At 43.5% G+C, this 24,154-nt stretch overlaps 1 protein-coding gene across 17 annotated transcripts in view; it reads right to left on the bottom strand.

Annotated features, from left to right (window-relative positions):
* DAB1 (DAB adaptor protein 1) overlaps nt 1-24,154 on the bottom strand; it is a 1,141,854-nt gene that overhangs the window by 785,453 nt on the left and 332,247 nt on the right. For all 17 annotated transcript variants that reach the window (XM_058717264.1, XM_058717252.1, XM_058717251.1 and 14 more), the window contains one exon: nt 21,460-21,612. The gene's annotated coding sequence lies outside the window, so the exon portion shown is untranslated. The remainder of the gene's footprint in view (nt 1-21,459; nt 21,613-24,154) is intronic.

Here is a 24,154-nt window from a genome sequence, read left to right as displayed (position 1 = left end):
AAAGGGCTAGATTATAAAGATGCATAAGATAAGTTTGGGGTATGATGAAAATGTTTATTATCTTAATTATAGTGATGGTTTCACAAATATATGCATATGCCAAAAGTCATTTGAAAATGTATATTTGTATATTTAAATATGTATATTTATTATACATCAATTACACCTCAATAAAACCATTTAAAAAGTCTTGGTGGAAGGGGTGTCTGGGTGGCTCAGTCGATTAAGCGTCTGACTTCAGCTCAGGTGATGATTTCTCAGTTTATGAGTTCGAGCCCCGCATCGGGCTCTGTGCTGACAGCTGGGAGCCTGGAGCCTGCTTCAGATTCTGTGTCTCCTTCTCTCTCTGCCCCTCACCCACTTGTGCTCTATCTCTCTCCATCGAAAATAAATAAATGTGAAAAAAATCAACAAAAAAATCTTGGTGGAAGTATGTGACCATACACCAGGATGGTCCTGTGGTCCAGTCCAGTTTTCTGAGCCATGATTCTAAGCTGCAGGCTTTAATAACTTGGAGAGTGTAGAAGTCTATATATTCTACAGTACTGGCAATGAATGTAATAGGGAACTGCTGGTCAGTGAAGACAGGGTCCATCACCCCCTGCACATCCTTTGTCTCAGGCAGGGAGTTTTCAGGGAAGCAGATTAGGAACTACAGACCTGGCACAGTGGTTAGTCAGGAGAAAAAGAATAAAATGTGTCCATAGGCTCTGGACTGATAAATGATCCACTAAGGTACGACAAAGGGGAAAAAAGAAATGGTAAGATCTGAATGAATGGTAGGATTTGGAAAGTAGCACACATGTGATCACATCATCATTTGTTCTTCTATATATCACCAAATGCATGTTGGCTCCTATTCTATGGCAGACACTGCTCTGTTTGGAGATACAGCTGTGAACAAGAGATAAAGTCTCTCACAGAGCTCACATTCTAGTGAAATGAGGTGGAACCAGCACATACATGATGGCTATGGGAGGTCAGGATGCAGTGTGTGCTAAGAAGAAAAAGTGAAGCAGGGCAGAGAGAGGTGGCACTGAGACCAGAGCCCTTGAAGGACCTCTGAGGAGCAGGTTGAGTAGAAACCTGAGTGAGCAAGAATGAGCTGTATGGAGACTGAGGAAGAAGACTCCCCTCTGGAGAGGAAGGCATAAGCGCTATTAACAAAAAATGGTGTTGGGGGGGTGTCAAATGGGGGTCCTAAAATAAGTCCTTCTGTAATGGAACAGTTATAACAATAACATAATAACTTCTTCCCTATATACCATGATCTTGACTAAGAGAGTTAATTCTTACAACAGCCCCATGAGACAAGTCCTGGTGTTATTCTCATTTTATAGCAGAGGGAAGTGACACTATGAAAGTTGCCCAAGACTACAGTGGATTCAGATCCACCAGATTGTCTGACCTTCCATCCTGGGCTCATAGGTGCCCAGTGGGCAAATCAGGGTGCACAGGTTTGTGAAGGCTCCAGCAGCGGGATCTAGGGGAAGTTACTGACTTCACAGTTATCTGCTCTGTATCTAATTCCTTCTTTGCTTCTCTCTTTTTTTTTTTTAAAGCTTATTCATTTATTATTTCTGAGAAAGAGAGAGAGAGAGAGAGAGAGAGAGAGAGAGAGAGAGAGAGAGAGAGAGAAAGCGAGAGAGAGCATGTACGAGCATACACACAAGCGGGGGAGGGCAGAAAGCTAGCGACACACACACATCTTAAGCAGGCTCCAGGCTCCAGCTGTTCAGCACAGGGCTTGAACCCACAAACTATGAGATCATGACCTGCGCCTAAGTCGGATGCTCAACTGACTGAGTCACCCAGGTGTCCCCCTTCTTTGTTTATTTCTAATGAAACAATGCTTTGCAATGGATTTTGGCATTTTTTTAAGTCATTCCCTCTGTTTAACGTACCATCAGAATAGGGGATTTAGGGGCGCCTGGGTGGCGCAGTCGGTTAAGCGTCCGACTTCAGCCAGGTCACGATCTCGCGGTCTGTGAGTTCGAGCCCCGCGTCAGGCTCTGGGCTGATGGCTCGGAGCCTGGAGCCTGTTTCTGATTCTATGTCTCCCTCTCTCTCTGCCCCTCCCCGTTCATGCTCTGTCTCTCCCTGTCCCAAAAATAAATAAAAAACGTTGAAAAAAATTTTTTTTAAAAAGAATAGGGGATTTAGTCTTTCAGTGGAGCACACGGCTGTTTGAGTCTGAAGGATGGTCTAAGCAACCATCCCTTTTTACTGGACCACGGGGCGTCTTCCCAGATCACCTTTTGCTCTTCTCTATTCTTCATACTGTGTCAGAAAGATCTTTTTAAAATTCAAATCAAGTTTCTTTAATTGGATATCCTACTGCTAGCTACTGCAACAAAGTTCAACACTTCAGTGGCTTAACTCCGTAGAGGTTTATTCTTCATTTTCAAAGAAATCCCATCCACATGGGGCTGTGCACCACGTGGTGAATCAGGGACCCAGGCTGCTTCTACCATGTGGCTCTGCCATCACCCAGGGGCTCAGGATTGTCTCCTTCTAGGGAATGGAAACATAAAAATAGCCCAGTCAAGACATACCTGCCTCTTCAAGACTCCAGTGTAGAGGTGACATGCATTACTTCCATTCACACTCCTTGGCAGGAGATAATCATGTGCCCACATATTGAAGAGGTGGGCCAGAAAAGGCAATCCATGGAATGGATTATGGATAAGCCCACATTATGGAAGGAGGACCATCAATTTTTAATGAATAACTAGCTGACTCTAACACACACTCCCTACTTTGCATAAGGTCCATGTGATGACATTTTAAAAATCTGAATTCATTTATTACTTCTAATAGTTTTTACACAGTCTACCAGACCCTATGGAAGTAGGCTACCAACCCACATTCCCAGCCTCATATCATCCCATCCCTGATGCTGGGAAGCTCTTGGGGCCAGCGCTTCCAGCCACAGGGTCCAGCTCCATGTGCCTAAAAAGTGTCCTGCTCTCCAAGGTTCTCTGGGAGTAATACATTGTCCCCTCTCCCCCTCAGTCCCTATCCTACGTGGTTCCTTGGCATCCCTTTTCCCTTCTGGCTCTCTCCTCTTACCCAGACTACACTACTTCCTCCTAATCTAAGCACTCGACAGATTCCTGATGTCCATCTGCTCCCTGCCACGCTCTCCAGAAATCTCACCACACTTGCAATCCTTTTTTCAGTTTCTAAAAGCACACGCCCTGGTCAGCCCATGCAAAGTCAAAGAATAGGTCTGCCACCAACTGGCCTTAGCAACCGGCAGGTTGTTTAAACTTCCTTTTCCATCATCTCCTCGTTTGCAAAATTTGGATAATTATGATGCACCCTTTGTTTTTCATTACGTGAAGACTGAATGCGATTCTGTATGCGAAATACTCAGTACAGTACCAAGTATATAATCAACCATAATGAGTAGTTGCTGTTACTGTTACCATTTCTGCTCATAGGTAGAGAGTGAGCATCATGACCAGTTATCTCATCTGCTGCTACATTCTCAGAACTTCCCACAATGCCTGGCCACTGTGGGCATCTGATAAATAACTGTGGAGCAAATTAATGTTCTCTTTTACCTTGCATATGGTGAGCTCTCTTAAACACCTATCTGTCACTTGTCACTCTTTTTGCACCGGTCCCCGTTCTTCAATGATTGAGACAGAACTGCAGCCTAGAAGTATGACTAGGCACACAGTCCTACAGAGATACTACGGGTCTGAGCTCGGTTTGAATTTACTTCTGTCTATACCTCAGTTTCCCTGAGTGTAAAATGGAGATAATAGGGAGGGCCTGACAGAGCTCTCCTGAGGGGAGCACAGTGCCTGACATGCAGGGAGCACCCCTACACATGACACCTGTTATTCAAAACAATTAGTCGTGAGGGTTTCTTTTCCCAGTAGAAAATGAGCACAGGATGCATTGAACACACCGTGCCCTTCTTTCCCTTGCGGTGAGGGGGCAGGGGGCAGATTTTAAAGCCATGATATCTACGGACTCCCTGTGTTGAATGTCCCTTCGAAAGGAGGTAGCTGAGAATGGACAAAGGCTCTGGGGCCAAAAGTATTTGAGGTCAGGAAATAGCACCTGACCTAGTCACCATCTCGGTCCGCCTTTGGTCCCAGCCAGGCTTTGCTTTCCCTTCTCCGCTGGGTGTGGGTAGAGGCACAGGGGCACTAATGCAGGAATTACTACATCTACTCCAAAAGAAGGCATTTACCTAATTGCAAAGGAATACATCCCGGCTGCAGACAATAAATGGTGTGTGATGCTTCCATGAAGTGAGATGGATGGAGCTCTCTGTTGCTAACCGGCCCGTAACCAGGGTCATTAATCACCCACGGCACACCCATTGCCAGTAATGGACTTCACCCCAGAAAACTCCAACTCACGGTGCCAAAGGGTTAAAGGGAAGGCCTCGCCTGTTATGGAAATACAGGTCTCCCATCGGGATTAACCCTGGGCGTTTGCCACCCCTCATTCTGTGAAAGGCCCTTTTAATTGATTTTCCCTCTTATTCTCTCCAACCTGGCAAAGAGCTTACCTGCCAGCCTCTGCCTGGACCCAGAGACTGCATGAACTGTATGAATTGCTAAGAAGCCTCTAATCCTTAAGAAATTTCTCCTCTCTTCTGTCCTTGACAAGAAAAGTAACTAAACCTCAGTTGCAGGTTCTCGTTTTTTTGCCATACCCCACACCCCTGCAGGCAGATCTGGGTGGGAAAATGACCCGACACCATCAGCTACAATTTACTGAGGGCTTGCTCCGGGACAGGCATGGTACTTTACGCCCATTTCCGTACTACAGTTATCCTAATAACAGTGCTAGCAGGCATCTGGCTGTCCGTTTTTCTTGGTAAAGAGACTGGGGTGCAGAGAGGTTAAGTAAGTGAGTTGCCTAAGTTTGCACAGTGAAAGGCAAAGCTGGTGTCCACACACACAGGCACGGCAGATTGCAAAGCCAGGGCTCTTTCTGAAACGTGTGCCCCAGTAATGCCCTGATAGCTATCTTGTTTGTTGAGCTGGCATATGAAGGTTCCTGGAAGCCACAAATGAATTCCTGTTTTCCTCTTGACCAGTGTTAGAAAAGGAGAATCGCGCCGGGTGTGCTTGAGATAATCATGAAAAGTAGACTCTCATTTTAAAAGGCAGTTAAGTTCCACCACACTGACACTCCCCAGCTAGATCCAGAAAATACTGCTTAACTTAATAAATAGGGTCTGGCCCAGCTCCGGTACTTTGAACTGCTCAGGGTGAAGAGGGTTAGACATGGTTTAGTCTATTTCCTTTTCATGGGAGAACCATGAGATTAGGTAATTTGTAATAAATTTCTCAGCTGTGCAGAGCTTCTGCAAGAGGCACTACTTACTTAATTGGATTAAGAAGGAAGAAGCCATCTGACATTCTCTTTTGGGGGGCAGTAGATTCTCATAAGCCCTGAGTGGTTCTGAACCAGAGGTGGTAGAATTGCATTTTCAGGTCATCCCAGGACTATAATAAAATAGCAGAGGCAACCAGACTGATTTCTTTTGTGCTGAGAGGTCATTTGCAATGGAAAGGGTTTGCTTTTATCGTTGCTGCCCTTAGGTTTTGGTTCTATGAGGCCGCCTGGCCTAGGAGAGGCATAGGCAAATTCTTTGGTCTGACCTTCAAGGTTCTCCATGAGCTGCCCCAGTTTGTTATTCCACTAGAGGAATTGACATTGTAAAAGTGCCAGGTAATCGTTGTGGAGCATGGTCCTACGCATTGTAGGATATTTTGCAGTACTGGCTTCCATTCACTACAGGCCAGTAACACTACCTCAGTTGTCATAACCAAAAGTATCTCCAGATATTGCCAAACGTCGCCTGGGGGAGAAAATTGCCTCTGGTTGAGAACCACTGTCCTAACATGTTGGAGCCTGTATTGTTCATTGGGCTATTCCCAGAGGCTTTAATGTGCCTGACACACAGCAGGCCTTTAAAAATGCTTTGTCATTGAATGAATGCAGCATAGAACCCCATCTTATAATCCACTGGGCCCCCTTTAGTCAACATACTCGTCCTCACCCATGACCAGTGTTTTTCTTTCCTCCCTCTGTCTTGACTCTTCCACCTAAAATATTTTCCCTTCTCCACCTGTACGAATATATAAAAAGCCTGTTGGGGCACCTGGGTGGCTCAGTCGGTTAAGTGGCCGACTTCAGCTCAGGTCATGATCTCACGGTCCGTGAGTTCGAGCCCCACGTCGGGCTCTGTGCTGACAGCTCAGAGCCTGGAGCCTGTTTCGGATTCTGTGTCTCCCTCTCTCTGACCCTCCCCCGTTCATGCTCTCCCTCTGTCTGAAAAATAAATAAACGTTAAAAAAAATTTAAAAAAAAAGCCTGTTTTTCATTCAAGATTCTGTTCATACACCATCCTAACCAAAGCCATCACCACCCACCCACATGGAACAATCTTCACCATCCCGTGGTCTCCTGTTGACCAACTATCTCTGTTTCTTTTACGACATCCAACGATTTCTGGGAGTGAGGATATAACCTAATGGTTAAGAGATCAGGTTCTGAATTGAAATTACAGTTCCATCACTCAAGAGCAGTGAAACTGTGGAAAAGTGACTTACCCTCTCTGAAAATGCAGGTGACAAGAATACGACCTCAGAGGTCTCTTGCAGAAACCAAATGAGAGAACTTATTTGATGAGCACAGCCAAGAGCCTGGCACATAGAGTAAGTAGCCATTATTATTCTCCCTACTAAAAGTAGAGTTCCTTACAGACAGAGACCAGTTGTTACTCCTCATGGCTCCTGTATTTAGATCAATGCCTGATCAACAGTAGATACACAACAATTCCAGGGCTCACGCAAATAAAATTGGTGCTTCAAGCTGGGGAATTCTCCAGGATAGAATCATGGACTCTTACTGTGTAAGCACGAACCTAGTCTGAGCTCTTCACTTTACAGGGGATGAAAACCGAAGGCCAGGATGGGTAACAAATAGCTTGTCCACATGCACAAGGTAATACGGAGCTGACGGTCATGTGCCACACCTGCTACCTCCCTCTTCCCACAGACCCCCGTCCTTGGGAGAAGTCCAGCAGAGCCCCCTCCCTCCCCCGTGCGCAACGTGGTGACAGGACAGACTTGCTTCAGTGTGTGGGAAAGCTAATTAGAGCTAATTTATTATCTTTGCTCAGAACCAGGATGCCGGGTGGAAACTGCTGGAGGTCTGCACTGCAAAGAGAAATGTTTTTGATTATATTTACACATCTGATTTGAGAAGTACATGGAAACCTAATCATAACTATAATAACATGCTCATTAGCTCTCGGCGTACTTATCCTGGCTGCATGATAAGTTTTCCAAGGTGTGGCTCAGGCTTCATCCTTTTCACAAAGTCTTCTCAGACAATGTTCTGTGCAATTCATACCCTGTCTGAGGGAGTTCACAGTGCTTTGTAGTCAGGAAGACTGGATGACTTTGGGAACGGTACTTTTCCTCCCCAAGCCTCTTTTTTCTTCTCTATAAAATGGGGTGATAGTATCTACCTTGTAAGCTTGATATGAGGATGAAATGTAATATGTATGTAAATGGCAAGCCCAATGCCAGCTGCATACAGGAGGTGCTTAGTAAATGTAACCCTCCTCAGTAAATATGTCTAGGTGCTTGCCATAGAAACTCTGGACCTGCCTGTGAGGGCTGACACATATTCAGCCTCAATCCAGGCTCTGTGCTTGGGGCTGAAGAGATCTCTGAGTCAAGTGTAGTGGAGAATGGCTGCAGCCTAGCTGCGGGGTCACCGTGTAGGAGGAACATGAAGGAAGAACTGTAATGTGATGGGAAGGTCATGGGCTTACGCATTAACAGACTTGTGTTTGAATCTCAGCTCCAGCACTTTCCCACTGTAGGACTCAAGGAAATTCACTTAGGATCTCTGAGCGCAGTTCTCTCATCTGTAATATGGGCAAGAATCCCTACCTAACGTAGCTCTTGTGAAAATGAATTTATATCATGCACATGAAACACACAACATCTAGTAAGAGCAAGATTGTGGATTATGAGGCAGAGGATGGTCCACAACCCGTTAGGCACCTACCACGTACTCAATAAATGTGCTAGGTGAGTAAATGGATGAAGCTCACTATAATCTGGGATGTCTGGGGAAAGGAAAAAGAACACTGGATCCAGAGACAGAACCATATTAGTTTATAGCCCATCTTTGTGATCAAGCAACACCCCCCTTCCCAGTCTCAATCTTCTCATCTGTACAAGAGTGATCCTAATGAAGGTAAAAGAGGTGATACTGGTGAAAAGAACTCACAAACTGTAAAGTGGAATCTCATGATATTTGGAAAGCATCTAGTAAAGCACCTGCAAATAGTAAACCATTCAATAAATGACAATACCATGAAGGATGCTTATAAAGCACCTATTAAGTGCCGTTCTTGGGGATTCCATCATGAACGAAACACACCCTGCATCCTTGGAGGAGCAGCAGTCATAATCATCATCATCATCATTATCATTACTGACGGAGGTATTGGAAACCTTAGGGTCTATATGTGCAGTCTAGCTTCTGGTGACAGACACAGCATACATGGGAAATACATGTTTGTGTGTATGATGGTCTTTAAATGCCCTCATTTTAGAATGTTTTCCATCTTGGAACTTTTTGTGTTTTGTCTTTTGTCATTTTCCTTTTCATTGCCAGGGGACCTGTCTCTACTATGGTTCATCTCTCAAGTTTTCTTCTGATTTCTTGTGGCTCTAGGAAGCATATACTAGCAGTGGTTGGAGGACTCTAGGAAATGAGGAGCGACTTCTGAGCGGAGGGCCTAGGGCACACACAATATGGGAGCATAGATGGGTGAAATTAGTGGTATCTCCCTCTATCTGGGGCTCATCACCCATGACACCAATCCACGTCTGCAGCTCACATTATCTCTTCTGCCAGTGCTGTGGCAGTCTGCTCCTTGGTGGCCCCCATGATCCACTCCTCCTCCATTTACACCCTCACATGGCCTTCTCCATGGCCCCTGAATCTGGGCTGACCCTGGGACTCTAACCAAAACATTTGGTGGATGTGCTATTGGGTTCGTTCTGGGCCTAAGCTTTGGAAGTGCTTAGGACTTCCAGAAGGGGCTTCGTGAATGCATTCATCACGTATTCCTCACCACATCCCTCTGAAGTAGAAGTAATTACCTAAGAGGTAATAGTGGTCTTCTGAGTGTCAGATACTATTTTAAGTGTTCCAGTTGAATTGATCTAAATCTCACATCGATTTTATGAGGCAAATGCTACTATTATACCCATGTTGCAGGTGGGAAAACTAACGGACAGAGAAGCTAAGTGCCTTCCCCAAATCACACAGCTACTAAGCGTAGAGCTGGAGTATTTGAAGACAGGTCATCTGACTCTAGAATCCACACACTAATCACTATGTTGAACTTACCTATCTTGCCCATGTTACACACAGGCCATGGCAAGGCTGGGATTCAAACAGGTTTTATTGACTCAAGTCTGACCCTTCTGGTCTACAAACATCTAGGAGAGTTTTACGAACTGGTCAGGAACTTCACCTAAACCCAAAGACAACTTCTACAAAAACATAGAAACATACAGATTATATAGTCAGTGGTCACCTGATCAGAATTTCATAGAATCTTTTACTGGTTTCCTTTTCCATATCCATATTTGTGTGTGTGTGGTGTAAGACCGTATATGGAAAGCACTGTTAGATCCCAAGACGTAAATTCATCTATTCTTTCCACCAACATCAAAGTGTAGGATAGAACATTCATTCATCCAGGCAACAGGATTTATCAAGAGCATTCAGTGTCACTGTACTAGGTGTGTGACTACCATGGGGAACAAAGAGCAAGCAGACACTACTCTCACATCCTTATGGAAGTGCCTGTGGGACCTACTCAAGCTCGGCTGTTGAGGGGTGTGTGTGACATGGGGCTGGCATTGCACACTAGGCCTTAGTTTCTTATCTGTCATTGGAGTTAAAAAGAGCATATCATAATCTACATTCTAAGATTCTTACGATGGAAAAATATAGTAAAACAAGTGAAATGTTTAGCAGAATGTCAGGTACAGACGGCAATCAGATAACTTAAAAGTTAAAGTTAAATAATTATTATTAATGCAATAATAGTAATAATGTTATCGATAAAAAAAGACATATTAGTATTATAGAAGTATATACCAGGCACTGTGCTAGGCTCTTCAAATGCAGCCTAAGATATGCCCTGTTCCTCACCTTCAAGGAGTCTGCAGTCCTGGTTGAGGGACAAACACATAAAGGGACAGCTAAGACTTGGAATTGCAGGCACTGTGACAGAGAAGCATGCACAGGGTTGGAGCACAGAGGAAGTACAGACCGATTCCCTGCTGGTGGGGCTGTGGAAACAGAGATTATTTGGGAAGTTCTGCAGGAAAGGGGTGTCTGAAGCAGGCCTTGGTGTTTGGAAAAGGCTTGGGAAGGAGAAATGTGGGAAGGGAAATGTGAAAAGGCAATCTGAGACAGAAAAACAGGCTGAGCTAATGTACAGTGCTGTGATTGTGCTTGGATGGCTTCCACTAAGGAAATATTTTCTGAGAGATGGGGTCTAGAGTGAATGGTTGAAGAAGAAGAGGCAAGAACTGGTAGGAGATAAGCCTGGAAAGAAATCTGAAGCCAGATCGTGGAAGATCTTACATATCAGGCTAAGGAGATGAGCTTTACCATTTTAATAGGCAAAAAAACCTGAGTGGAAAAAAAAACACCTAATATGGATGGGTCAATTGACTGATAGATACATGTAGATCTAGGAATATGGATATATATGATATAGTTTACAGATAAGTATACGCATAAAGCTATTTCTATATTTCTAACTATTTTCTGGTTTATTTTTATTACTTATTTTTTAATTTTTATTTATATGTAGGGTGAGAGCAGGACCTGCTTGTTTCTTGGTCACCATTGCAGCCACAGCACCTAGTGCAGTAACACAGAAGGCACTTTATACAATCTTGTTGAAAGGATGAATGAATGGGCTACAACCTCTATACTTTGATGTCTGTCAAATGAAGTTTTATACCTTAAATAAGGAGGAAGGTGGTGTTTTCATAAAGCAGGTGACATTTAATCTTGGCATTGAAGAGGGGCACAACTTAGCTTTGCGGAAATTAGCCATTGCTGGTGGTGGGAGCACATGTACAGAGAACAATGTCCCTACACAGTGTATGTAATGGTGGAGAGCATGGATTCTGGAGCCAGAGTTCAAGTCCTGGCTCTGCCATTTAACAGCTTCGGGAAATAGAGCATGACCCTTAACTCCGGGTCTCAGTTTCCTCGTCTATAAAACAGGGACAATAAGAGTGCTTACTTTATGGGATTATTGTGAAGATGTAAGGGGCTTATCACAGTGCCTGGCACCTAATAAGCTCTACATAAATGTTTGCTTTTATTAGTCGTATTAGTATTGGACCCTGAATGTAATCAGCAGACTCAACGCTCTAGTGTCTTATCACACATAAATCGATTCTTTCTTCATGTATTATATCTGAGCAGCCTGTAGGAGTCTATGACACAAATCTCTTTGGTACAGATGAAGACCAGAGAGCTTGAGAGTCACTTCCAAAGAGACAAGTGAATGTCTAAACAACGGGGAATGAAGAAAAAAGAACATACTGAATGCCAGGATTCAGAAGGGATTGTTGCAAGATATTAATGAGCAGAGAGATCTGGAGAAACCACGTCAAAGCTTTCTGAGAGAGAGTGAGAGCATTACCTGGGGAATGCCAAAAAAGAGATGATAAAGGAGGAATGACAGCTCCCTGCAGACCTGGACCAACTGCAACTCAGAATAAGCAACAAGGCCAGAGAAAAGCAGTGTGTGTGTCTTGTTAGGTTCCTTTGAGAAGCTTTAAATCAGCAGTGGCTTCTTGGCAGGGTGAGGCAGGGCTCTGACCATTACAGGTTACTCAGAAGCTACCAAAGAAAAATGGAAAAGGAAAGCCTTGAAGAACGAGCATGGTCCTCGATATGATGCGGTTACCATAGAGACCACTCTCAATGGTAGCCATGAAGGGCAGTGTCGGTCCTCAGAGCAGTTAACAAGCTATTAGACCAAACATGAAGATGCCAGCAGGTGAGTAGAATGAAGCCGCTACATCACAGCTCTCTGTTTGCTAAGATCAAACATGGGAAGAAACAGCCATAAACCAGCCAGGCCACCGTGGCCATTGAGTCAAGTTCAGGGGAGCACGACAGGACTTTCAACCTGTGAGTCAAAGCCCAGGGCCCCAGTCCCAGAGGTACATGCTCACAAGAGTGATGCTCGCTTTTCCCTCAGACTGGCTTGAGGAGTCAAACGAGATGAAAACAAAACAAAACTGCGACACCAACGAACCTGAAGACAGTAATTAAGAATGGGGGAAAGACTGGCTGAGAAAAGTGTGGAAAGGCAGTAAATAAGAGAATAGTTCACACTGTGTTGCCCAACATTCAGTCAAAACTGAATACATAGCCTGGCTCAGTAGCAAGCTGGGGAATCGGCTCAGTTGAGGGTGACAGAACCAAGATTTGAAAACAGGACTTCCTCAGAGCTGGTGCTTTGCTTCTACTGGGCTGCTTCTGCAGGAACGTGTCCAAAGGAGGTGAGCCTGTGCTGACTACCTCCTATTTGTATGATATCCACTCTACACACAGAAATATGTACCCCAAGGAGCCATCCATTGTGTTCTGAGACCTGCCCTCTAAATGGGTGTAAGGCCCCTTGGGTCTACTCTTTCTATGTCTATATGTAAAGGTGGTACCTTAACATCCAGGGTCCTTGTGTCTAGTTCTTGACTACCTGGGGCTCTCCTTTCGGCCTCCCATCATACCTGGGCTATATTCAAAACATCACACCTTCCTATCTTTGCACATGGTGCTTCCTCACTCCCTTACTGTGTCTACCTCTTTCTAAATCTCAGTTTGAGGGCCATCCCATTTATTCACTCAAAAGTGTGAGATCCTTCTGGGAGTCCTTCTTCAGTGCCTCCATATACCCTACACTTTCACCTAACAAAACATATTACCCTAGGTCAGAAGCATTCATTGATGTGTTTGTTGAGCTCATTAGATTTTAGATTTCTTGAGGGTAGATTATGTCTTGCTCACAGTCTAGGATAGTGTCTAGAATTGAGCATGTAGCAGGTGCTTGATATTCATTAAAGGGTGAATAAAAGAATAAATGAGTGAATTTCATTTCTAATTCTATTCAGGTTGCTATATTCTGAAGGGACTTCTCCAAGCCATCAAGCTGGTCTGGGATGAAATGTTTTTGTGCGCATTACTTAATAAAAAGAGCTCTGGGTCAATTGAAAAATTTAAAGTCAATATGAAATTGATCCTCATCAGCACTTTCTCCTCCAAACGTATAGACAAAGGGACATTTCTGAAACATATGTATTAGTGTTGCATTTTCTGCTCCAGAGACTCAGCGATCGTTGTCACCTCCAAGCCCAGCCCTCATTAATTTATGGGGCATCCAGCATAATCAGCAACAGGCTTCTTGGCAGCATAAATCAGAGACCAGCGAAGAATTTGGGGGAGTCTCTAAGCTGCAAACATAGCAATTTCCTTTCATGCTCTTTTCCCTTATAAGTCACTAAGCACTATTGAAATTAAGCTGAAGACCTTTAGCTGAATTTCAAGGACACTCCAGGACCATCAGCAAATCTGTCCATTTCAACTGTGCAGGGAAAGAGAAGGTGGACAACCAAAATAACACATCCTATAGCACATCCTCAGAACTTCTATCCCATCTTCGCTTGGTTTATCAGCCACTTAATAAGATGTGCCCAGAAGGGGACAAGAACAGCAGAGGAATAAAAGTGTTCTTGCTGGAAGAAACACAACAGAATGAATGAGCCAGATGTACCAGGCGTGATAATGCATAGCACAATATCTGGCACAAAAAGATATTCATCGCTTGAGGTGACAGTTGTGATGATCTTTTGAGACCAGCTTCGAAAGGAATTGGGAAAAAGTTTCAGAACCTCTCGTTTAAGCAACAGGGATGTTGATACGGATTGCATGCTTGTGTCCCCACCCCCCCCCCCCCGACCAAAATTCCAATGATGAAATTCCCAATATGATGGCATTAGGAGTTGGGGTCTTTGGGCAGTAAATAGGTCATTCATGAGGGTGGAGCCCTTGTGAATGGGATTAGTGCACTTCTAAGAGGAGCCATGATAGCTGGCATCTTCTCTCTGCTTTCTCTGACATGTCAGGACACAAGGAGACGGCCACTTACAAACCAGGAAAAGGGCTCTGGCCAGACACTGGATCTGCTGGCCCTTTGATTTTGGGCTTCCAGTCTCTAGAACTTTGAGGAATAAATGTTGTTTAAGCCTCCCAGGCTCTGGTATTTTTGTCCTAGCAGCTCGAGCTAACTAAACCGGATGTGAAGTCCTAGCTTCTGGGGCTGGCTTTCCTCCCCTCGATACTGTAGTGTATACAGTGTCACCGCCTAAGAGGCTCTTGCCCAGAATCATCTGAAGAGAATCCATAATTCCTTTGCTTTTGAATATTCTTCTTGTATACTTGTCTTAGTGGATTTCATTTAGGACATTTCATTTTTCTCCTAGTTGATACGCAGGCTGGCCACAGAACAGACTTTGACTGCCTAGATGTCAACATGAACATGCAAAGAAGATAAGGGACACTTCCCAGGGTAAACATCCCCAAATCTCAGGTGAGTACCACAGCATGAGATGCCAGATGGTCCTTGTGATGGTTTCCTGGGGACAGAGATGGAGTTTGGGAGCAAAGCCTAGGCAGGATCATGAAAAGTTGAAGTGAGGAAAGGGCTTTAACGTAAGGTGCACTCCCTTGTAGTTGGCGTGAGGCACCAGGATTTAGCTTCCACAGTGTTACAGATAAACTGCCCAAGTGTCCGTGGACCAGGCTGGATTGGGTCCCTACTGTCTCTTGGATGCTACAAGATCACAGCTAGTAAAAGGTGTTGGTCAATACTGTCAATAACACGGCACCACAATTCCATCCTTACCTTATTTTCTGCTTATTAGAGGAATGTGTTCTTATGTGTACAACTAGAGAAGCCCTTTGTATTTTGACCCCTGGTCAAATATTTCAAATACGGCAAATATTTGAAAATATGATATTTAATGTCACAGCAACACTAGAAATAACATGGCATTACTGCCATTTTTTAATGTTTATCTATTTATTTTTCAGAGAGAGGGAGAGCACAAGTGGGGTAGTGGCAGAGAGAAAGAGAGAGAGTAAGACACAGAATCCGAATCAGGCTGCAGGCTCTGAGCTGTCAGCACAGAGCCTGATGCAGGGCTCGAACCCACAAACTATGAGATCATGACCTGAGCCGAAGCTGGATGCTTAACTGACTGAGCCACCTAGGCGCCCCTACTGTTTCCATTTTTAAAGCAAGTTTCAGAGTGATAGACACATGCCTAAAGCCACACATCTAGTAGGCAGTAGGGCCAGGACATAAACTCATTGTCATATTATTGAACTTTTAAAATCAGTTAAATTTTCCAGTTTTGAAAGCCAGTTACAGTTGAGACTTGTGTGCTCTAGCCCAGTTGAAGAAAATGTTGTTGCCCCCTTAGTTTGTGTATGTAAACCTCCTTTGGGATATCCTCTGGTCTCTAGCCCACTGTTTCCCCTCTGTACTTGACACAATTCTAGGACATGGCTTGCACATACTCTTTGGCTGTTCCCTTCTGAAATACTTGGGATAATTCTACCCAACCTGAGCCAGTCCTGGTCAAAAGCTATTCTTTGTAGTACACTTTAAAAAAAATAATTTGTTTGCTTGCTTGCTTATTTATTTATTTATCCATCCATCCATCCATCCATCCATCCATCCATCCATCCATCCATTTTGACAGGGGTGGAGAGGGGCAGAGAGAGTGGGAGAGAGAATCCCAAGCAGGCCTGACAATATCAGTGTGGAGCCCAATGTGGGGCTTGAACTCACAAACTGTGAGATAATGACCGGAGCTGAAACCAAGAGTTGGATGCATTATTAACCGACTGAGCCAACCAGGAGCCCCACAAAAATAATTTTTATATTTACAAAAGGCCATTATGAATGTTATGCATATTCATAATATCTAAGAAGAACAAAATATAAGGAGAGAAATAACATCTCTCATCCCATTATACAGAGAAATTCACTATTTTAATGCATTGAGTTTTGCCTTTTTTAGGTGTTTATGACATGTTTGCAACAAAATTGGAATCATATTGTACCTAAAATTCTGAAGCCTACCTTCATGTCCATATGCCATTAAAAACATTAAAATTCTTTAGACTAGAAATAGATTTTACTTAATGATCACATTCATTGAATGTGAAAAACTTCAGGGAAACATTTTCTTCCTTTTTGGAAATTTAGATTTACCCTTTTCCAAAACCACAAGTAATGTGAAAGCAAACGTATCTGTTGACAAATCTTTGTAATCTCTATTTTTAGGATAGAGTACTAGAAGAGGAATTCCGGGTTTCAAAAGTTATGCGATTATTTCGGGCTCTTCCAGGTCATTTAAAGTAATTAAATTCTCACCAGGAGAGTTGCACCCCACACTGGAAGATCACCTTTCCTGGAAAAGTTCCCCTCAAAGTGCTAGTGAAGAGCGGTCTTTTCAAGTGTTAGTGAAGAGAAGTCTTTTAGATGATCTCGCATTTATGTGAATAGGAACTGAGGAGGAACATGTCAAGACAGGACTATGTGCTGATCTAAGTGGTTTCATTTTCATCCTGGGCTAAGAGCTAAGCGACGTTCCTCAATCCTTTTACTATTACATTGGGGCAGCATATGATATATTCTGGCCAGCAGAACGTGGGTGGAAGGGATATAGGCCACTTCCAAAAAATAACCCCTCAAAATTTCCCATGCATGATCTTCCTCTCTCTTGTCCTCTCCTGCAAAGACCTTAGAGGCCACATGTTGAAGATGACGGTGGCATAGACAAGACAGAAAATCATTTGTGTCCCTGAATGACTGTGTTAAGTACAATACACACTGTATTGAATCTTAGGTTGGGAAGAGTTGCTGGTTAAGGCAGCTAGCATTACTTACCCTAACTAATACAGAGTGTCTGATTTACTCAAAGGTTCCTAAACCAAAAGCCTCAGCTGGTTCTTGGTGTATCCCACCATCAATCTGCTTTTGACCAGCATGACTATGCACAAAGGCGTAAGTCATCTGCAGTCCCCGGCATCCAATCTAGCGTTCGGCACAGAGTGCGGCTTACCTGGGTGTGGATTCATGCGTGTTTATGGAGTGGATGAAACTAGACAAGAGCTCCGTGATTCCAACTGGCTGAACCTCAAGCGAGGTCCGCATTGCCCTCGGAGGTAGATCAACCACTGGCCTCTACCCTGTGCTGCATGTCAGGGCTTCACCTCTAGAACAAGGGCATTTCAGCTGCACAGGGCAGCTGCACACTGTCTCCCCATGAGAGAAGCCCAGCGCTGAGGACCACCCTTCAGAACAGAGGCTGTTGTGCAGAGGAAAGTGGTGCTTCCGGCATGGTTGTTTCCCCTCCGCTGACGCTAATTACAGTTTGCTAAATGTAAACCAGGGAGACATCTCGCCCACCCAAAAGAGTTCCAGAAATGAGCCTGTTGCCTTCATAGTAACCTGGGAGCAGAAAACTGTTCCTCCTCCTAAATCTTTTATACTTTTTTTCTCTTACAATACAAGGGAGTGTGGTAAACACAGGTGTGTTCATAGGAGAGGTGGGAAGCGACTGCAAATCTCCCCAACCTCAGGGCCCTTCCTTTGGGTTGCTTGCTCGGAGACAAAGCTGGAGCATGGAGCGGAGGCATGGAGAAGACACCGTCTGGCTGGCGGGGCTTAATTACATGTGTGTGCAGTGTTCTGGGGGCAGTCAGAGGATGCAATTACACAACTAATTATATCGAAACAACAAACTCGAGCTTCATGAAGGGCTTCCGCCCATGGGACCACCATGTTGTCATTTCCCTACACAGTCTTTCCCTTCCTCTCTGTTGGCATCCCTTGTGGAATTTTCTTCTGTGAGCCTCCTTCTCCTCCTTTCAGGACATCATCAAGAGTCGCCACCTCATGGCAGCCTCCCCTGGGGTCTTACTTCCCCTTCCCCAGATGACTGAATCCCTCTTCCCTCTGCGTTACCACACACATAGCATGGGGCTTCTATGTCCCTACTTTCTGGGTCTGGGCCTCGGTTGTTAAATCTGGAAAGCCTCCACGGTCTTTTCAAGCTTCAGAACAAGTTTTGTCTAAATTCTTGGGAATAACCAAATGGTCTAAACATATTATAGTATCGTGGGAGGATTGTGGCTTTGGCACCAGAAGACGAGTTTGAACCTGACTCACTTGCTTCTAGCTGAATGACCTGGGAAGGATGATTTAGCAGTGTCTTTGGACCTCAGTTCCCACATCTGTACAATGGCAGGAGTGCTGATATTACTTCACAAGGCTGAAGAGTAAACTAAATTAGGCTGTGCCTGTGAAAGCATTTTATAAGTAAGTAATGAAATACAATGTTTGTAACAGTTCCATTAATAAAAAGCTGAGTGAACCCCTCCCTATCCTAAGGGAAGTGTTACCACTGCTGGATTAAACATCTTAAAACTTACATCTCAGGTTCTCCGAACCACGCCCAACAATCTTCACTGCCTCTCTAACTGTAGGGAAATAAAGGGCTTTCTTTAAAAATCCCCCTGAACCTTAATACTAACGATAATGACAACTTGGGCAACCCTTTGTTGGTTACCTACCCTGTGTTAAGCACTTGCCAGGCATTTACCCCAGAAATGAAATGAAAGAATTAGACAGGCTTACGGTCAAGTCCCAGATTTGCAAATGAGTTTTCAAGTGAGCTTGAGAAATTTGCTTCACTTTTTGAATTTGAGCTTCCCTATCTATAAATCAGCTGCAATAGTCCCTACTATAAAAATGAGCTGTGAAAATTAAAATGTGGCAACCCCTTTAAAGCATGCAGACACAATACCTGACACAGAGGAGCCACTCAAGAAAAATTATTCCCTTTTTCCTACTTTTCTTTCCCTTTGGACACCAAGATTCTAGAATTCTACAATATAACACATTCATACAAATAGGATGTGTGGGAGATGATGTGTGTCCTCTAGGGGAGTGATGTCACAGGAAGATCTTACCAGAATCTCCATTCCAGTATTACCACTGGGCCCCTGTGTGAGCCTTTCGCCCACTGTGCTCATCACCACAATATTTTACAGTGAGAGTTTAATTTTTTTTTAATAAAAAGAAAGATTATTCTCAATGATGCATGTGATAAATATGCCGGCTTTAAACCTTTTAGAAATATTAAAGGTTTTACAGCTCAATGTTTGGCAGACTTGATTAATCCCTTCCACACAGAAGTATTCAGGAGGAGAGCTACAGTTGGGTTTTAAAGCTCCAAGAGTGTTCTTTGATAAAGGTAAAGAAAAGGTAAAGAGCTTTTAAAACGAGAGAGAGATTCTCATGCCATGCAGGAGAGACAAAGGATATGAAGACCCAGAAGGCTGCACAGTGTCGGGGGGAAGCTGAAAGCTGGGGCTGGGGGCCAGGCACAGAGAAGAGTGCTTTAAAATCTCTCTCCTTAGACGAGTTTTCACATGAAAGGCACACATCCAGCCTGACCACAGGACATTAGTATCAGAGTTTTCTTCTCTGCTGGGTTCCACACTGGATGATGTGGGAGGGGGTGAGGGGCAGGGCAGACCAAGGGCAACACAAACTTCAGAAAGCAATCAAGTGGAATGTACCATCACCTCTTCATGAGTCTTGCACTATTCAGCAGCCTCCCGCTTGCTCTTTCAGGCACTGGGGTCATTTCCTGCAATGACCTCCCCAATCCCCAACTGGATTTTGAGCTTCTCTAAAAAACAGCAAATACGTGTGTGTGTGTGTGTGTGTGTGTGTGTGTGAGAACTTTCCCCTCAGCACTCACCCTAGCTGTTAGATATAATAGGCATCTAAGAAATGCCTAGTTGGTGTTTAACAAATTCTTGGCGAAATGGTCTAATGACATAAGTGGTGTAAAAAGCCCTACTTAAGGACACTGCTTTAACAATTATTAGCAGACTTCATTTCCTTCTTATTCTTGTTCTACAGAAGAAAACTGAGTTTAGGGACGAAACCACTGAGACTTCCAAATATCGCCTCATTCCACAAACACTTATTGAGTGCTATTTCCATGCTAGGTAGGTTGGCTCAGCCACATTGCCTGGCAAAGAAAACCTGGCATCATTTTAAGGCACTTTGTTAAAGTAGGTCTCATTTCTGGGGGCGGGGGGCCTGCCATGATTGAAGCCTATATGGGAAAACGTGCAGGACAAAGGAAGGTACACTAAACCCAGCATTTCGGTTCATGGGGGAATGTTTAAAAAAGCACTGAGAATGATTGGTAATAGACTCTTAAGCTGAACATTGAAGGATAATGCCAAGGGAGACCAGGCATGCATACTTCCCCCATATCATGCATACAGTTGTGATCTGTGGCCTTCCATTTAAACTCCATAAGGAACAGCTTGCTCTGCTAATCAGACTCCCACACAAAATCTCGAAGTGCCCACCCACTCTGCTCAGAGGTTTGCTTTGACACCCAGGTCAGTGTCCAACCCCAACCCCTACTCTATTTTTATGGAAGCATTTTCCCAACATGAAACACCAACATATTTGCCACAAGATATTATGGGGGCAAAAGTGTAATTCAATTATGTGATTTAATCAATTCAAATGGCTAATGTGCGAGGATCTCAGGATGCCATCCAGCTTTCAACTAGGGCGAATAATTGTTCCATAATTTCTTAATTCTCCCACAAGACAGTTTAAATTAAAGAATGTCAATTTGCAAAGCCAGACTGCATTGTATCCTTAAATTGGGCCTGAAATAGCCACAAGATGAAGAGTAATAAGGCAGAGAGAACAGAGCCCAGAGTGCCTGGTGCTGTGCAAAATTGTTTAATATGGTCAGACCCTTTAATCTTCATATCTATTGATGCAGAAAGCAGCATATTTCTGTCACTTATGATAAGAAACATTACTTTTTAAATTCCTTGGTGAGGTCTGCAGATCTTAGGCAGCCAAGATAGCAGGAATCTCTATTTCTGTGTCTGTGAACATTTCTTTTTTCCCTTAAATTGGTTTTATTCTAATCCATTTAGTCTCCAGTCTAAGTTAGAGACAAGTAACCCTGAATGGAACCACACAGGAGGAGAACAAAGGCATGTGCCTTTCGGTTCTGATTCTACCGGCAACTAGCTCCTCGAACAAGTCCGTGATTAAGCGAAAAATGAATATAACAGCATTAACTATAGGCAGGCAGTTAGTTCCAAAAAGGGAGAGGATTGGAACAGCATTTAAGAGAGACAGACACATGCTCAAAGGCAGAAGATGTGGCATGAGGAGGTGATGATGTGAACTATTTCCATTACAGAATCCAGCATTTTACTCACATGTGTCCTAGAAAGTGGTTTGGTCAGCTGAGTGGGGGTGACGCTGGGGAAAAGGAGGACCCAAGGTCTGGACTGCAGAGACTGGATGATGTTTTGCCAAGATTTCCGGGGCCACAAGTCAGGAATCGTCATCGAGAAAAGCCAAGGACGTAGCTGCAATGAAAGAAGTCTCTGTCATTTTGAAAGCAAACCATTGAAGGAGAAAGGGGGATAAAGTACAAAGTTAGTCACCGCAGTGGAGTTGGGAGTGAGCGACTCAGGAAGAAGCCACCCAGTACATGGAAGTGGGCCTGGGGCACAGACACCTGAGGAATGGAGCCACAGACAAAAGGAACTTTCAGTATCTCTGTTCCTAGTGCTGTACTAGACTATTTAGAGGGTACAAAGAATAAAACATTCATCAATCTGTGCTTTAAAAATTTGGGCTAGGTTATACACACAGAGGTTAAAATTCAAAAAGGACAAGCTGTATAAATCTACCTATAGGACAAATACCTAGAATGGAATTATCATGTAAAGAAAACATAATTTAAATTTTGATAGATACTGTCAAATTACCATCCATGAAGGCTGTACAATTTTACAGTCTCGTTAGCAATATATCAAAAACCACCTCTCCCTCGCTCCCACCAATAGAGCCTATCTTGGTTCTTCATTTAGAGAGACATGAGAGGGGCGCGTGGGTGGCTCAGTCGGTTAAGCGTCCAACTCTTGATTTCAGCCCAGGTCATGATCTCACCGTTTGTGAGATTGAGCCCCACGTTGGGCTCTGTGCTGACAGTGCAGAGCCTGCTTGGGATTCTCCATTTCCCTTTCTCTCTGCCTCTCTCTCTCAAAAATAAATAAATAAACATAGAAAGAAGAAAGAAAGCAAGAAAGCAAGAAAGCAAGAAAGCAAGAAAGCAAGAAAGCAAGAAAGCAAGAAAGAAAGAAAGAAAAGAAGGGAGAAAGAAAGGAAGAGAGAGAGAAAGAAAGAGACAGGAGTTAGGCGAGCCTGGGTGGCTCTGTCAATGGGGCATCTGACTCTTGATTCTGGCTCAGGTCATGATCCCCAGGCTGTGAGGATCGAGTTCCACTAAGCATGTAGCCTGCTGGAGATTCTCTCTCTCTCTCTCTCTCTCTCTCTCTCTCTCTCCTTTCTTTCCTCTCGCCTGCTCATGCTCTCACATTCTTTCTCTAAAAAAAAATAAATAAAAATAAAATAAAAAAATAAAGACACATGACATATAAGGCATAATAATGGCAATAATGCTAATACTAATGATCAGAGCATTTTAAGTACATTTTTTAGTCTTTATATGTATTAATCCCTTTATTCCTAGCAGCAACCCACTGATATAGGTAGTATTATTATCATCACTGGACACAGAAGGAAACTACAATCTTGTTTATGACCATAATTATGCAGGGCAGAGCTGTGGTTCTAGTCCTGGCACCTAGTGGTCTTCAAAGCCCAAACTCTTAACCACTAGCTCTTATTCCAGAGGTGGGATGTTATCTATGGTACATGTTATAACAGGTACACACAAAAAGGAAATCTGAGGGGGTGTGTGTACGTGCATGGTGAATCAGAGACACCAGTTCTTTCCATCTTAATGAAAGTAGACACAGGCTATAAATGGGAAAGTGTAGGGCTATAGTGCTCTAAATGCAGAACTTCTACCCCTTTCACTAGAAAGACATTATCCTGTAAATAGTCATGATGTGTTAATCAAAGCTACATCATCAGGGAAATACAAATCAAAACCACAATGAGATACCACCTCACACTTGTCAGAAGGGCTAAAATTAGCAACTCAGGAAACAACAGATGCTGGTGAGGATGTGGAGAAACGGAAACCCTCTTGCACTGTTGGTGGGAATGCAAACCGGGGCAGCCGTTCTAGAAAACAGTGTGGAGGGTCCTCAAAAAATTAAAAATAGAACTACACTACAACCCAGCCATTGCACTACTAGGAATTTACCCAAAGGATACAAAAATGCTGATTCAAAGGGGCACATGCATCCTGTTGTTTATAGCAGTGCTATCAACAATAGCCAAATTATGGAAAGAACCCAGATGTCCCTCAACTGACGAATGGATTAAAAAGATGTGTGTATATATATGTGTATATATATATATATATATATATATATATACACACACACATATACACACACACACACATATACACACACACACACACACACACACACACACAATGACATGCTACTCTGCAATGAAAAGGAATGAAATCTTGCCATTTGCAACAACATGGATGGAACTGGAGGGTATTATGTTAAGCAAAACAAGCCAGTCAGAGAAAGACAGATATCACGTGATTTCACTCATATGTGTAATTTGAGAAACTTAACAGATGATCATACAGGAAGGGAAGGAAAAATAAGATATAAGAAGAGAGGGAAATAAACCATAAGAGACTCTAAAATACAGAGAACACACTGAGGGTTGATGGGGATGGGGGAGTGGGGTGGGGAAAACGGGTGATGGGCATTAAGGAGGGCACTTGTTGGGATGAGCACTGAGTGTTATAACTAAGTGATAAATCACTGGATTCTACTCCTGAAGCCAAGACTACACTGTATGATAACTAATTTGAGAATAAAAAAATAATAAATATATTTAAGAAAAAAATAGTCAGAGCTACATTGGGGTATCTGGGTGGCTCAGTCAGTTAAGTATCCAACTCTTGAT

This window comes from Neofelis nebulosa, chromosome 2 (assembly GCF_028018385.1).
Source record: "Neofelis nebulosa isolate mNeoNeb1 chromosome 2, mNeoNeb1.pri, whole genome shotgun sequence".
NCBI lineage: Eukaryota > Metazoa > Chordata > Mammalia > Carnivora > Felidae > Neofelis > Neofelis nebulosa.
This window is presented reverse-complemented; position numbering and strand designations above follow the sequence as displayed.